We start from the raw sequence: 11,266 nt of genomic DNA, 5'->3' as shown, positions 1-11,266 counted from the left end.
GCAGTAGTTGCAAAAGATAGTAGAAAACCAGTTTCTCCTGTTGTTAATATATTACCATGGTGCATTTATAAAAATAAAGAAGCTGTCATTAACACATTAGTATTAACTAAACTCTAGATATTACGTGGATTTCACTTTTCTATTAATGTCCTCTTTCTGTTTCAGGATGGATCTGTTACAGAATCCCACAGTTCATGTGTTTAAGGTAGTTTTGCCAGATTTCTGAGCTCTAAAGTTACTACTTTTCTCTTTGCATACTCTCTTCTTTGGAAGCAAGTCCCTAAGTTTACTTCAACCAGGGGTGGGGGTAGGGGTGTGGGTGGAGGAGAAGGTGGAGGGTCTGATAATTAAGCATGTCTCCTGAAGGGAGAAGCACCTATATATGCTATTTTGAATTGCTCTGCAAAGAAGACTCGTCCTTTTAACTCTCATATGTTTATTTATTCAATAATTTATTTTTAGTTGGTATTTTTTAATATAAATCTATTTATTTTAATTGGAGTTTAATTACTTTACAATAGTGTATTGGTTTTGCCATACATCAGCATGAATCCACCACAGGTATACATGTGTTCCCCATCCCGAACCCCCCTCCCTCCTCCTTCCCTGTACCATCCCCAAGCAACCAGTGTCATGCATCGAACTTGGACTGGCGATTTGTTTCATATATGATATTATACATGTTTTAGTGCCATTCTCCCAAATCATCCCACCCTCTCCCTCTCCCACAGAGTCCAAAAGACTGTACTGTACATCTGTGTCTATTTTGTTGTCTCGCATACAGGGTTATCATTACCATCTTTCTAAATTTCATATATATGCGTTAGTATACTGTATTGGTGTTTTTCTTTCTGGCTTACTTCACTCTGTATAATAGGCTATTTTTATTTAAAACATTTCCTCAGGTTAATCAATATATAACTGACATATAATATTGTGTAAGTTTAAGGGGTACAACATGAAGATTTGACACTTAAATATTGTGAAATGATTATCACAATAGGGTTAGTTAACATTTCTATCACCTGTGTATTAACCCTTGTGTGTGCATATGTGTGTGGTTAGAATATTTAAGATCTAATCTCTTAGTAGCTTTCAGTTATATAGTATCAATATTATTGTTAACTTTAGTCACCAGGCTGTACATTAGAACCCAGAACTTACTCAACTTATAACCAGAATTGTGCATCCTTTAACCAACATCTCCCGTTTTCTTCACCCCTCAATCCTTGGTGACCACAATCCTTTCTTCTGCTTCAATGTGTATGACTGAATTTGGATTTTTAAAGTGATAGCATACAATTCCACTTAACTTAATGACCTCAAGGTCCATCCATGTCGTCACAAATGTCAAGATTTTCTTCTTTCTCGTGGCTGAATAATATTCCATTGTGTGTATAAAATATCTCCTTTATTCATCTGTAGAGAGACCCTTCATTTACATATCTTGGTTATTGTGAATAACTCTGCAACAAACATGGAAGTGCAGATGTCTGTTACTAATTTCATTTTCTTGGCTATACACCCAGAAGTGGGATTATTAGATCAGATGGTAATTCTACTTTTCACTTGATGATGAACCTCCATCATGAAGTGTTTTCCATAATTGCTGGAACATCTCATATTCCTACCTACAGTGCACCAGAATTCCTTTTTCTCCACATCCTATCTCTTGTCATATTGATGGTAGCCATTCTAACAAGGGTAACTTTACTTTTCTAACAGGTATTAAGTGATATCGGATAGGTACTTTCCTGATGAGTACTGATGTTATCTTTGGTGTTGAGCATCTCTTCAGGTATTTGTTGGGCACCTATATCTCTTCTTTCGAAATTTGTTTACACAAGCACTCTGTCCATATTTTAGTCATTGTTTTCTTGCTGTTGACCTCAATGAGTTTCTTATATATTTTGTCACCCCTTACCAGATTGATGTAGAATTTGCAAATATTTTCTCCCATTTCATAGGTTGTCTTTTAATTTTGCTAAAATTTAATTATTCTTTTCTTATCAATTCACTCATACTTCTCTTTGTAACATACCAATTTATGAAATACATATAATTTGTTAAATTATGAAATATTTGACAAATACTAAATGCTCCTGATGGTGATATTTAAAGTGATACTTTATTCTTTGCATTATTCTCTATCATGGGAGTTTATTTTATTTTTAAAATGAGCATTTATCACTGGATAAAAATTCTAACCTTAGAATTTTAAAATGTCACTCAAAACTCAAAATGAAGAGTATTTTCCTCTAATAGAAAGTTGAAATTTTTTATTCAAGCCATATTCATAAAGGTTAGGGAAAATTATTGATTGCATTTGAATTTACAAGATGTTAAACAATTACACCCTACTTTCTTCAATGGCATCTGGTCCCATCACTTCATGGGAAATAGATGTCAGACTTTATTTTTCTGGGCTCCAAAATCACTGCAGATGGTGACTGCAGCCATGAAATTAAAAGACGCTTAGTCCTTGGAATGAAAGTTATGACCAACCTAGATATCATATTGAAAAGCAGAGACATTACTTTGCCAACAAAGGTTCGTCTAGTCAAGGCTATGGTTTTTCCAGTGTTCATGTATGGATGTGAGAGTTGGACTGTGAAGAAAGCTGAGTGCTGAAGAATTGATACCTTTGAACTGTGGTGTTGGAGAAGATTCTTGAGAGTCCCTTGGACTGCAAGGAGATCCTACCAGTCCATTCTGAAGGAGATCAGCCCTGGGATTTCTTTGGAAGGAATGATGCTAAAGCTGAAACTCCAGTACTTTGGCCACCTCATGTGAAGAGTTGACTCATTGGAAAAGACTCTGATGCTGGGAGGGATTGGGGGCAGGAGGAGAAGGGGATGACAGAGGATGAGAGGGCTGGATGGCATCACTGACTCGATGGACGTGAGTCTGAGTGAACTCCGGGAGTTGGTGATGGACAGGGAGGCCTGGCGTGCTGTTCATGGGGTCACAAAGAGTCGGATACGACTGAGCGACTGAACTGAACTGAAACAATTACTCAGAAATAGACTAATTTTAGTATCTGTGTGCTATGTTGAGTTTAATTCATTTCTTGAATCTGTTGTGTAGCTTGTCATTTGTCAGTTGATTCTGTAATTGAACATTTTAATCACTTCTACTTTATTCAAGGAAAGAAGAGTTGACAACGAGTTTTCAAGAAGTCTAAATTTAGAGACACTAAGCTGTATCTGTAACAGTGGACTCATCACACACACACACACACACACACACACACACACGAACACACACACAAAGCGTTGAGCTTAGGTCAATGGATTGAATTAAAACTTTGTCTTTAAAGTTGCTAAGAAACTAGAACTTAACTTTTCTCACCACAAAAAAAGAGCTGATAATGATGTCATGTGATAGAGGAGTCAGCTAAAGCTGAGTGCTAATCACTTATTTCATAAATGTAACATATCAACGAATTGTACACCTTAAATCTGCACAATGTTACATGTCAGTGCTGCAACTAAAAAAACAGGAAAAAGAATCACACAAAACACATACACATATACACACAAAAACAAAGTAAGCTAGTATTGTTATCTTTAGGACAAATTCTAATGCCAGAATTGTGATATTTCCTACTGTACTGTTTCCAATAGTATGAGTTGGCATGTTTCTTTCTTTTTTGACGTCCTACCATTTTATTATATTCATTTGGTACAGATTTGTTTCATTCATTTTGCTCAGGACTTAGTATAATTTTTCCAAATTAAAAACAATTCTTAATCTCTAGGAAATCATTCTTTATCATGATAGAATATGTACTTTGCCCATTTTCTCTACAGTTTTATTTTGTAAGTCATTTTAAAAAATACGGAAGACCGATTCATCTCTGTGTCCCAAATTCTGAAGTTCTCTTTTTCCATCTTTGATTTCACAATACTGATTTCTGGGCATCTTCTCTATATAGAGCTTACACATTTCCGCTTGTTTTCCCATATCGATTTAAGGTCTACAATAAAAGTAGACATTAATTATTTATGTTTCAACATATATTGTTTCATATTATATAACTTCATTGTACTATATTTGGGGTACCTGTTCATATGATCGCTATTTTTCCTTTGAAGTTTCTCTGAAGTTTAATTAGCATATGATTTAAAACATAATTTTTGTAATCCACTTCAATATACCACTACCACTAAGAGATCACACTTTACAAGGTCAGTGTATATCTATTGGAAGATTGATTATTTTTTAGATATGTAACACCATCTTTCTTAACACAGAATATTTACTTGAAAACTTGAAATAACAGTTACATAGAAACATAATGTTTTATTTTGCATGACACTTAACTTACACATGTGTATGTGTTTGTTCCTCCGTCGTGTCCAACTCCACAGACCTCACAGACTGTAGCCTGCCAGATTCCTCTATCCATGGAATTCTCCAGGCAAGAATGCTGGAGTGGGTTGCGGTGACCTTCTCCAAGGGATCTTCCCAACCATGGGATCGAACCCACATCTCCTGTGTCTCCTCCATTGGCAGGGGGGATCTTAACCACTAATGCCACCTGGGAAGCCCTATCTCTCTCTAGTAGGGTTCAAAAAACTCTTTTTCTCTGTCAAGAGCTTATTAGGTTTTAATGAAATAAAATATAATATGTTTAAATATAAATTGAATTTCAGAAGAATCAAAATAAATTGTTCCCTTAAAACAAAATTTTAGAATTATACCCTTAAAATTTCACAGATGCATTACCTATGTGCTAATTATCAGTGACATTTGTTCTGATTGTGCCTTGTTGATTTAAAACATTTAATTATTGATATCCAAAATCAAACTATACCTAGCAAAATTAGGAAATGATAGCTTATGGGTTCCTGATCTCCAAAGATGATTTAGCTTTGGGTCCATGGACCAGGCTTGATCACTCAAGACCTTTTGTGTAGCAGTTTTATTAAATTATGAAAAGGGACAGAGCAAGCTTCTCACATGAACATCAGAAGGGGGACGGAGAGTGCCCCCTCACTAGTCTTAGCAAGGGAGGTCTATACTTTTTCAATTGGTTATTACAGTAAATCAAAAGAATGTCTCAAGGTTGTAAAGGTCTTACTAGACCCATTCCCACAATTTATATTTTAAGACGACAGGATTAGAACTAACAATAGAAAGATCTTATCAGACCCACTCCCATAATACACATTTTAAGATAACAGGATATCCTCATGGAAAAGAAATGCAAAAAAGCAAAATGGCTGTCTGGGGAGGCCTTACAAATAGCTGTGAAAGGAAGAGAGAAGTCAAAAGCAAAGGAGAAAAGGAAAGATATAAGCATCTGAATGCAGAGTTCCAAAGAATAGCAAGAAGAGATAAGAAAGCCTTCCTCAGCGATCAATGCAAAGAAATAGAGGAAAACAACAAAATGGGAAAGACTAGAGATCTCTTCATGAAAATTAGAGATACCAAGGGAACATTTCATGCAAAGAAGGGCTCGATAAAGGACAGAAATGGTATGGACCTAACAGAAGCAGGAGATATTAAGAAGAGGTGGCAAGAACACACAGACTGCTAAGTCACTTCATTCGTGTAAGACTCTATGCGACCACATTGACGGTAGCCCACCAGGCTTCCACGTCCCTGGGATTTTCCAGGCAAAAACAATGGAGTGGGTTGCCATTTCCTTCTCCAATGCATGAAAGTGAAAAGTAAAAGTGAAATCACTCAGTCGTGTCCGACTCTTAGCGACCCCACGGACTGCAGCCTACCAGGCTCCTCTGCCTATGGGATTTTCCAGGCAAGAGTACCAGAGTGGGGTGCCATTGCCTTCTCTGAAGAATACATAGAAGAACTGTAAAAACAGATCTCCACGACCGAGATAATCACGATGCTGTGATCACTGACCTAGAGCCAGACATCCTGGAATGTGAAGTCAGGTGGGCCTTAGAAGCATCACTATGAACAAAGCTATTGGAAGTGATGGAATTCCAGTAGAGCTATTTCAAATCCTGAAACATGATGCTGTGAAAGTGCTACACTCAATATGCCAGCAAATTTGGAAAACTCAGCAGTGGCCACAGGACTGGAAAAGGTCAGTTTTCATTCCAATCCCAAAGAAAGGCAATGTCAAAGAATGCTAAACTACCACACAATTGCACTCATCTCACATGCTAGTAAAGTAATGCTCAAAATTCTCCAAGCCAGGCTTCAGCAATATGTGAACCGTGAACTTCCAGATATTCAAGCTGGTTTTAGAAAAGGCAGAGGAACCAGAGATCAAGTTGCAAACATCCACTGGATCATGGAAAAAGCAAAAGAGTTCCAGAAAAAACATATATTTCTGCTTTATTGACTATGCCAAAGCCTTTGACTGTGTGGATCACAAGAAAGTGTGGAAAATTCAGAAAGAGGTGGGAATACCAGATCACCTGACTTGCCTCTTGAGAAACCTATATGCAGGTCAGGAAGCAACAGTTAGAACTGGACATGGAACAACAGACTGGTTCCAAATAGGAAAAGGAGTTCATCAAGGCTGTATATTGTCACCCTGCTTGTTTAACTTATATGCAGAGTACATCATGAGAAATGCTGGGCTTGAAGAAGCACAAGCTGGAATAAAGATTGCTGGGAGAAATATCAATAACCTCAGATATACAGTGAAGAAGAACTCAAAAGCCTCTTGATGAAAGTGAAAGTGGAGAGTGAAAAAGTTGGCTTAAAGCTCCACATTCAGAAGACGAAGATCATGGCATCTGGTCCCATCACTTTATGGCAAATAGATGGGGAAACAGTGTCAGACTTTATTTTTGGGGGCTCCAAAATCACTGCAGATGGTGATTGCAGCCATGAAATTAACAGATGCTTACTCCTTGGAAGGAAAGTTATGACCAACCTAGATAGCATATTCAAAAGCAGAGACATTACTTTGCCAACAAAGGTCCGTCTAGTCAAGGCTATGGTTTTTCCAGTGTTCATGTATGGATGTGAGAGTTGGACTGTGAAGAAAGCTGAGCGCTGAAGAATTGATACTTTTGAACTGTGGTGTTGGAGAAGACACTTGAGAGTCCCTTGGACTACAAGGAGATCCAACCAGTCCATTCTGAAGGAGATCAGCCCTGGGATTTCTTTTGAAGGAATGATGCTAAAGCTGAAACCGCTGTACTTTCGCCACCTCTTGTGAAGAGTTGACTCATTGGAACATACTCTGATGCTGGGAAGGATTCGGGTAGGATCAGAAGGGGACGAGAGGATGAGATGGCTGGATGGCATCCATGACTCGATGGACATGAGTCTGAGTGAACTCTGGGAGTTGGTGATGTGTGTGTGTATGTATATATATATATATATATATATATATATATATTTTTTTTTTTTTTTTGCATTTTCTTCCAGTTTCATGTATATATAATTGACACACAGACCTGACCAAGTTTAAAATATACAGCATAGTAATTTGACTTACATACATCAGGAAATGATGACCACAGTACATTCAGTGAACATCCATCATCTCTGATAGGAATAAAATTAAAGAAATAGAAACAACTATTTTGATAAAAAATCTCAGGATTTGCTCTCTTAATTCTCATATATGATAGATAGCAGTGTTAACTCTATTTATCATATTGCTATTACACCCCTTATTTATAACAGTAAGTTTGTTCCTTTTGATCACTTTCATTCAGTTCTCCCTCCCCAATAGTCCAGTCACCTCTGGTAACCACACATTTGAACTCTTTTTATGAGAGTAACATTCCATTGTATGCACTTAATATATATAATATGTGCATGTGTGCATGCTCAGTCACTTCAGTCATGTTTGACTGTGACACTATGGACTATTGCCCACAGGTTCCTCTGTCCGTGGGGTTCTCCAGGCAAGAATACTGGAGCAGGTTGCCATGGCCTCCTCCAGGGAATCTTCCCAACCTAGGGATAGAACCTTGGTCTCCTGTATTGCAGGTGGATTCTTTACCATTGAGCCACTAGGGAAGCCTTATATGTAATAGTTATATATGACATATATATAAAATATAATATATATGGTATATATTACATATTTTTTATCCACTCCTGTGTTGATGGAAAGTTAAATTGCTTCCATATCTTGGCAATTGTAAACAGTGCTGCTGTGAACACTGGGGTGTACATATCTTTTTGAATTATTATTTCTGTTTTCTTCAGATATATACTCAGGATTGGAATTGATGGATCAAAATAGTGTTATATTTGATTTTTTGAGGAATCTCTAGACTGTTTTCTGTAGTATTTCCTTCATATTTTTAAGTTCTTTCAAATATTTTCATTCATGAAAATAAAATCAATTATTTATCCACTTTTGTGTAGTTTTATCCAATTTTGTAAAACTAAAAACATTTCTACAACATTCATGTATAAATAAAATGTTCATGCTATATACTTTTGTTAGTACTCTTCACTTCAAGACTCTCAATATATTATTTTGATTTTTCCTACATTTAGTTGAATGAAGAAATGTCTGAAGGAAGACTGATATGCAGACATATTTCTTTGTATAATTAACATGCATGTGTTTGCCCTGTGTGTTTTCTCTACAATATTCTTTGTTTGATTATATTGCCCCTTGGCAATTACTAGCTTTTCTCTCCAATCCTCTGGAGTATTAATTCTTGCCTGACTCATCAAAATTTACTTTTACCTCAACTTTATTTTCATCTTTTTGTTGATGTGAAATTCACATAACATCAGATTAAGCATTTCAAAGTGAATAATTCAGGGACATTTAATTTATTCACAATGCAGTACAACTACTGCTTTAACTAGTTCAAAAACACTTCATCATCCCAAAATAAACCTTTTTACCCATTAAGCAATTATTCTCTATTTACACCTCTTCCTAGTCCCTGACAACCACGCATCTGCTTTGTCTCTACTGTATTAACATATTCTGGATGTTTAGTATCAATGAAATCTTGCAATATGTGACTTTTTGCATCTTGACTCTTTCACTTAGCATAATGTTTTCTACCTTCATTTTTGTCTTTAGCACGTATCAGTATTTAATTTCTTTTATGCTTGAGTAATATTCCATGGTATGTAAAATGCTACAATTTGTCTATTCATCTATCCATTGGTATTTGGGCTGTGTCCATAGTGACCTTTTTGCTACTGCAAGTAGTCTTGCCATAAACATCAGTGTACAACTATTTGTTTGAGTATCTGTTTTCAGTACTTTGGGCTATATAGCTTAGGAGTGGAATTTCTAGTCGTATAGTAATTCTGGTCTTAATGTAAGGACACTCAGAGATCCCCTGGAGGAGGAAATGGCAACACACTCCAGTATTCTTTCCAGGGAAACCCCATGGACAGAAGAACCTGGAAGCCTATAGTCCATGGGATTGTAGAGAGTCAGGTTCGACTGAGCAACTAAGCACACATGTAAGCTACTATATGTGATAGCAGCAAAGAAAATCATTTTACATCCCCACTAGCATTGCACAAGCACTCCTATTTCTCCAAATACTTACCAGCACTTGTTATTTTCTGTTGTTTTGGTTAGTCATCATAGTGGGTGTTTCAACTCAAAGTTTACTTTATAATTTAATCATTTTAGCTCTTATTTTACAGAACTCATCTTTCCTGTAGATTAAAAAAAAAAAAAAAACTAGGTACTTGATAAAATCATGTTTCCTATCGTTTCTCTCTTCAAAGAAAGGGTTGTTTAGAACCTTCATCAAAGTTTTTGCTTCCACGGACAATTTGGATTTTTCTAATCACTTATGTATGCTCAAGCATAATATCTGATGGGGAACAATGTCCTTCCTATCGATAGCTGCTGCAGTTTTTTCCTTGGTGCTATAGTTATTTCTAGAGTCCGTCAATGCACATTATTTAATGAGGAATTTAATGGACTGAGAAAACTGGGGAGAGATTCTGTGGTTTTAAGTATTATATGCAAGTGTTTAAACTCTCTTTTGAGTTAATTTTTGTGTGTAGTGTAAGATAGTGATTCAGTTTTTTTTTTTTTTTTTTGGCATGTGGCTGACCAGTTGTCTCAACACCATTTGTTGGACTGTCTTTCCCCACTGTATATTCGTAGCTCCTTTGTCATAAATTAATTGAGCAAATGCACTATTTACTACTGTAGCTAGCAGATGTACTAAAATAATATCAGTAGTAGTACAAATTCCAACAATCACCAAAGTCCTATAAAATAAACAGTATATGGCTAATATTAATTATAATCCAGATTTAAAATACAACACATTGTTTATCCCAATATATTCTTGTAAAAATTAATACAAAATCATATATATAATAAATATCACATATAACACATATACATGGAATCAAAACGATGGTATTGATGAACTTATTTGCAGGGAAGCAATGGAGATGCAGACATAGAGAACAGACTTATGGACATGTGTGGTGGGGAGGAAGGAGAGAGTCAAGGTGAAGGTCGCTCGGTCATATCTGACTCTTTACGACCCCATCCAGGCCAGAAGACTGCAATGGTTAGCCTTTCCCTTCTTCAGGGGATCTTCCCAATCTAGAGATTGAACCCAGGTTTCCCACATTGCAGGCGGATTCTTTACCAGCTGAGCCACAAGGGGAGCCCAAGAATACTGGAGTATGTAGCCTATCCTTTTTCAAGCGGATCTTCCCAACCCAATCATCGAACTAGGATCTCCTGAATTGCAGGCAGATTCTTTACCAACTGAGTTATGAGGGAAGCCCAGATGAGACGAATGGAGAGAGCAGCATGGAAGCATACGCAGTACCATATGCAAATTAGAGAGCTAATGGAAAATTTCTGTATGACTCAGGGAACTTAAACCAAGGCTCTGTAACAACCTAGAGGAGTGGGAAAGGGTGGAAGGTGGGAGGGAGGTTCAAGAATGAGGGGACATATGTATGCTGCTGCTGCTAAGTCACTTCAGTAGTGTCCGACTTTGTGTGACCCAAGAGACAGCAGCCCACCAGGCTCCCCCGTCCCTGGGATTCTCCAGGCAAGAACACTGGAGTGGGTTGCCATTTCCTTCTCCAATGTATGAAAGTGAAAAGTGAAAGTGAAGTCGCTCAGTCATGTCTGACCCTCAGCGACCCCATGGACTGCAGCCTACCAGGCTTCTCCATCCATGGGATTTTCCAGGCAAGAGTACTGGAGTGGGGTGCCATTGCCTTCTCCAGGACATATGTATACCTATGGCTAATTCATGTTAATGTATGGCAGAAACCAGAGCAATATTATAAAGCAATTATACTTAAATTAAAACTAAATAAATTAAAAAAAATCAGATACATAAATGTGTGT

At 37.0% G+C, this 11,266-nt stretch overlaps 1 long non-coding RNA gene across 1 annotated transcript; it reads right to left on the bottom strand.

Moving 5' to 3' along the window:
• Positions 1–3,674: 3,674 nt before the first annotated feature.
• Positions 3,675–10,763, bottom strand: LOC132342416 (uncharacterized). Its single transcript, XR_009490782.1, has 3 exons — positions 9,477–10,763; positions 7,433–7,482; positions 3,675–3,979 (listed from the first exon to the last, which is right to left on the bottom strand). It is a non-coding gene; the product is annotated as an uncharacterized lncRNA (long non-coding RNA).
• Between the last annotated feature and the right edge of the window lie 503 nt (positions 10,764–11,266).

The sequence above is a fragment of the Bos taurus genome, chromosome 16 (genome assembly GCF_002263795.3).
Source record: "Bos taurus isolate L1 Dominette 01449 registration number 42190680 breed Hereford chromosome 16, ARS-UCD2.0, whole genome shotgun sequence".
NCBI lineage: Eukaryota > Metazoa > Chordata > Mammalia > Artiodactyla > Bovidae > Bos > Bos taurus.
Note: the sequence above shows the minus strand (reverse complement) of the source record. Positions and strands in the feature narration are given on the sequence as shown.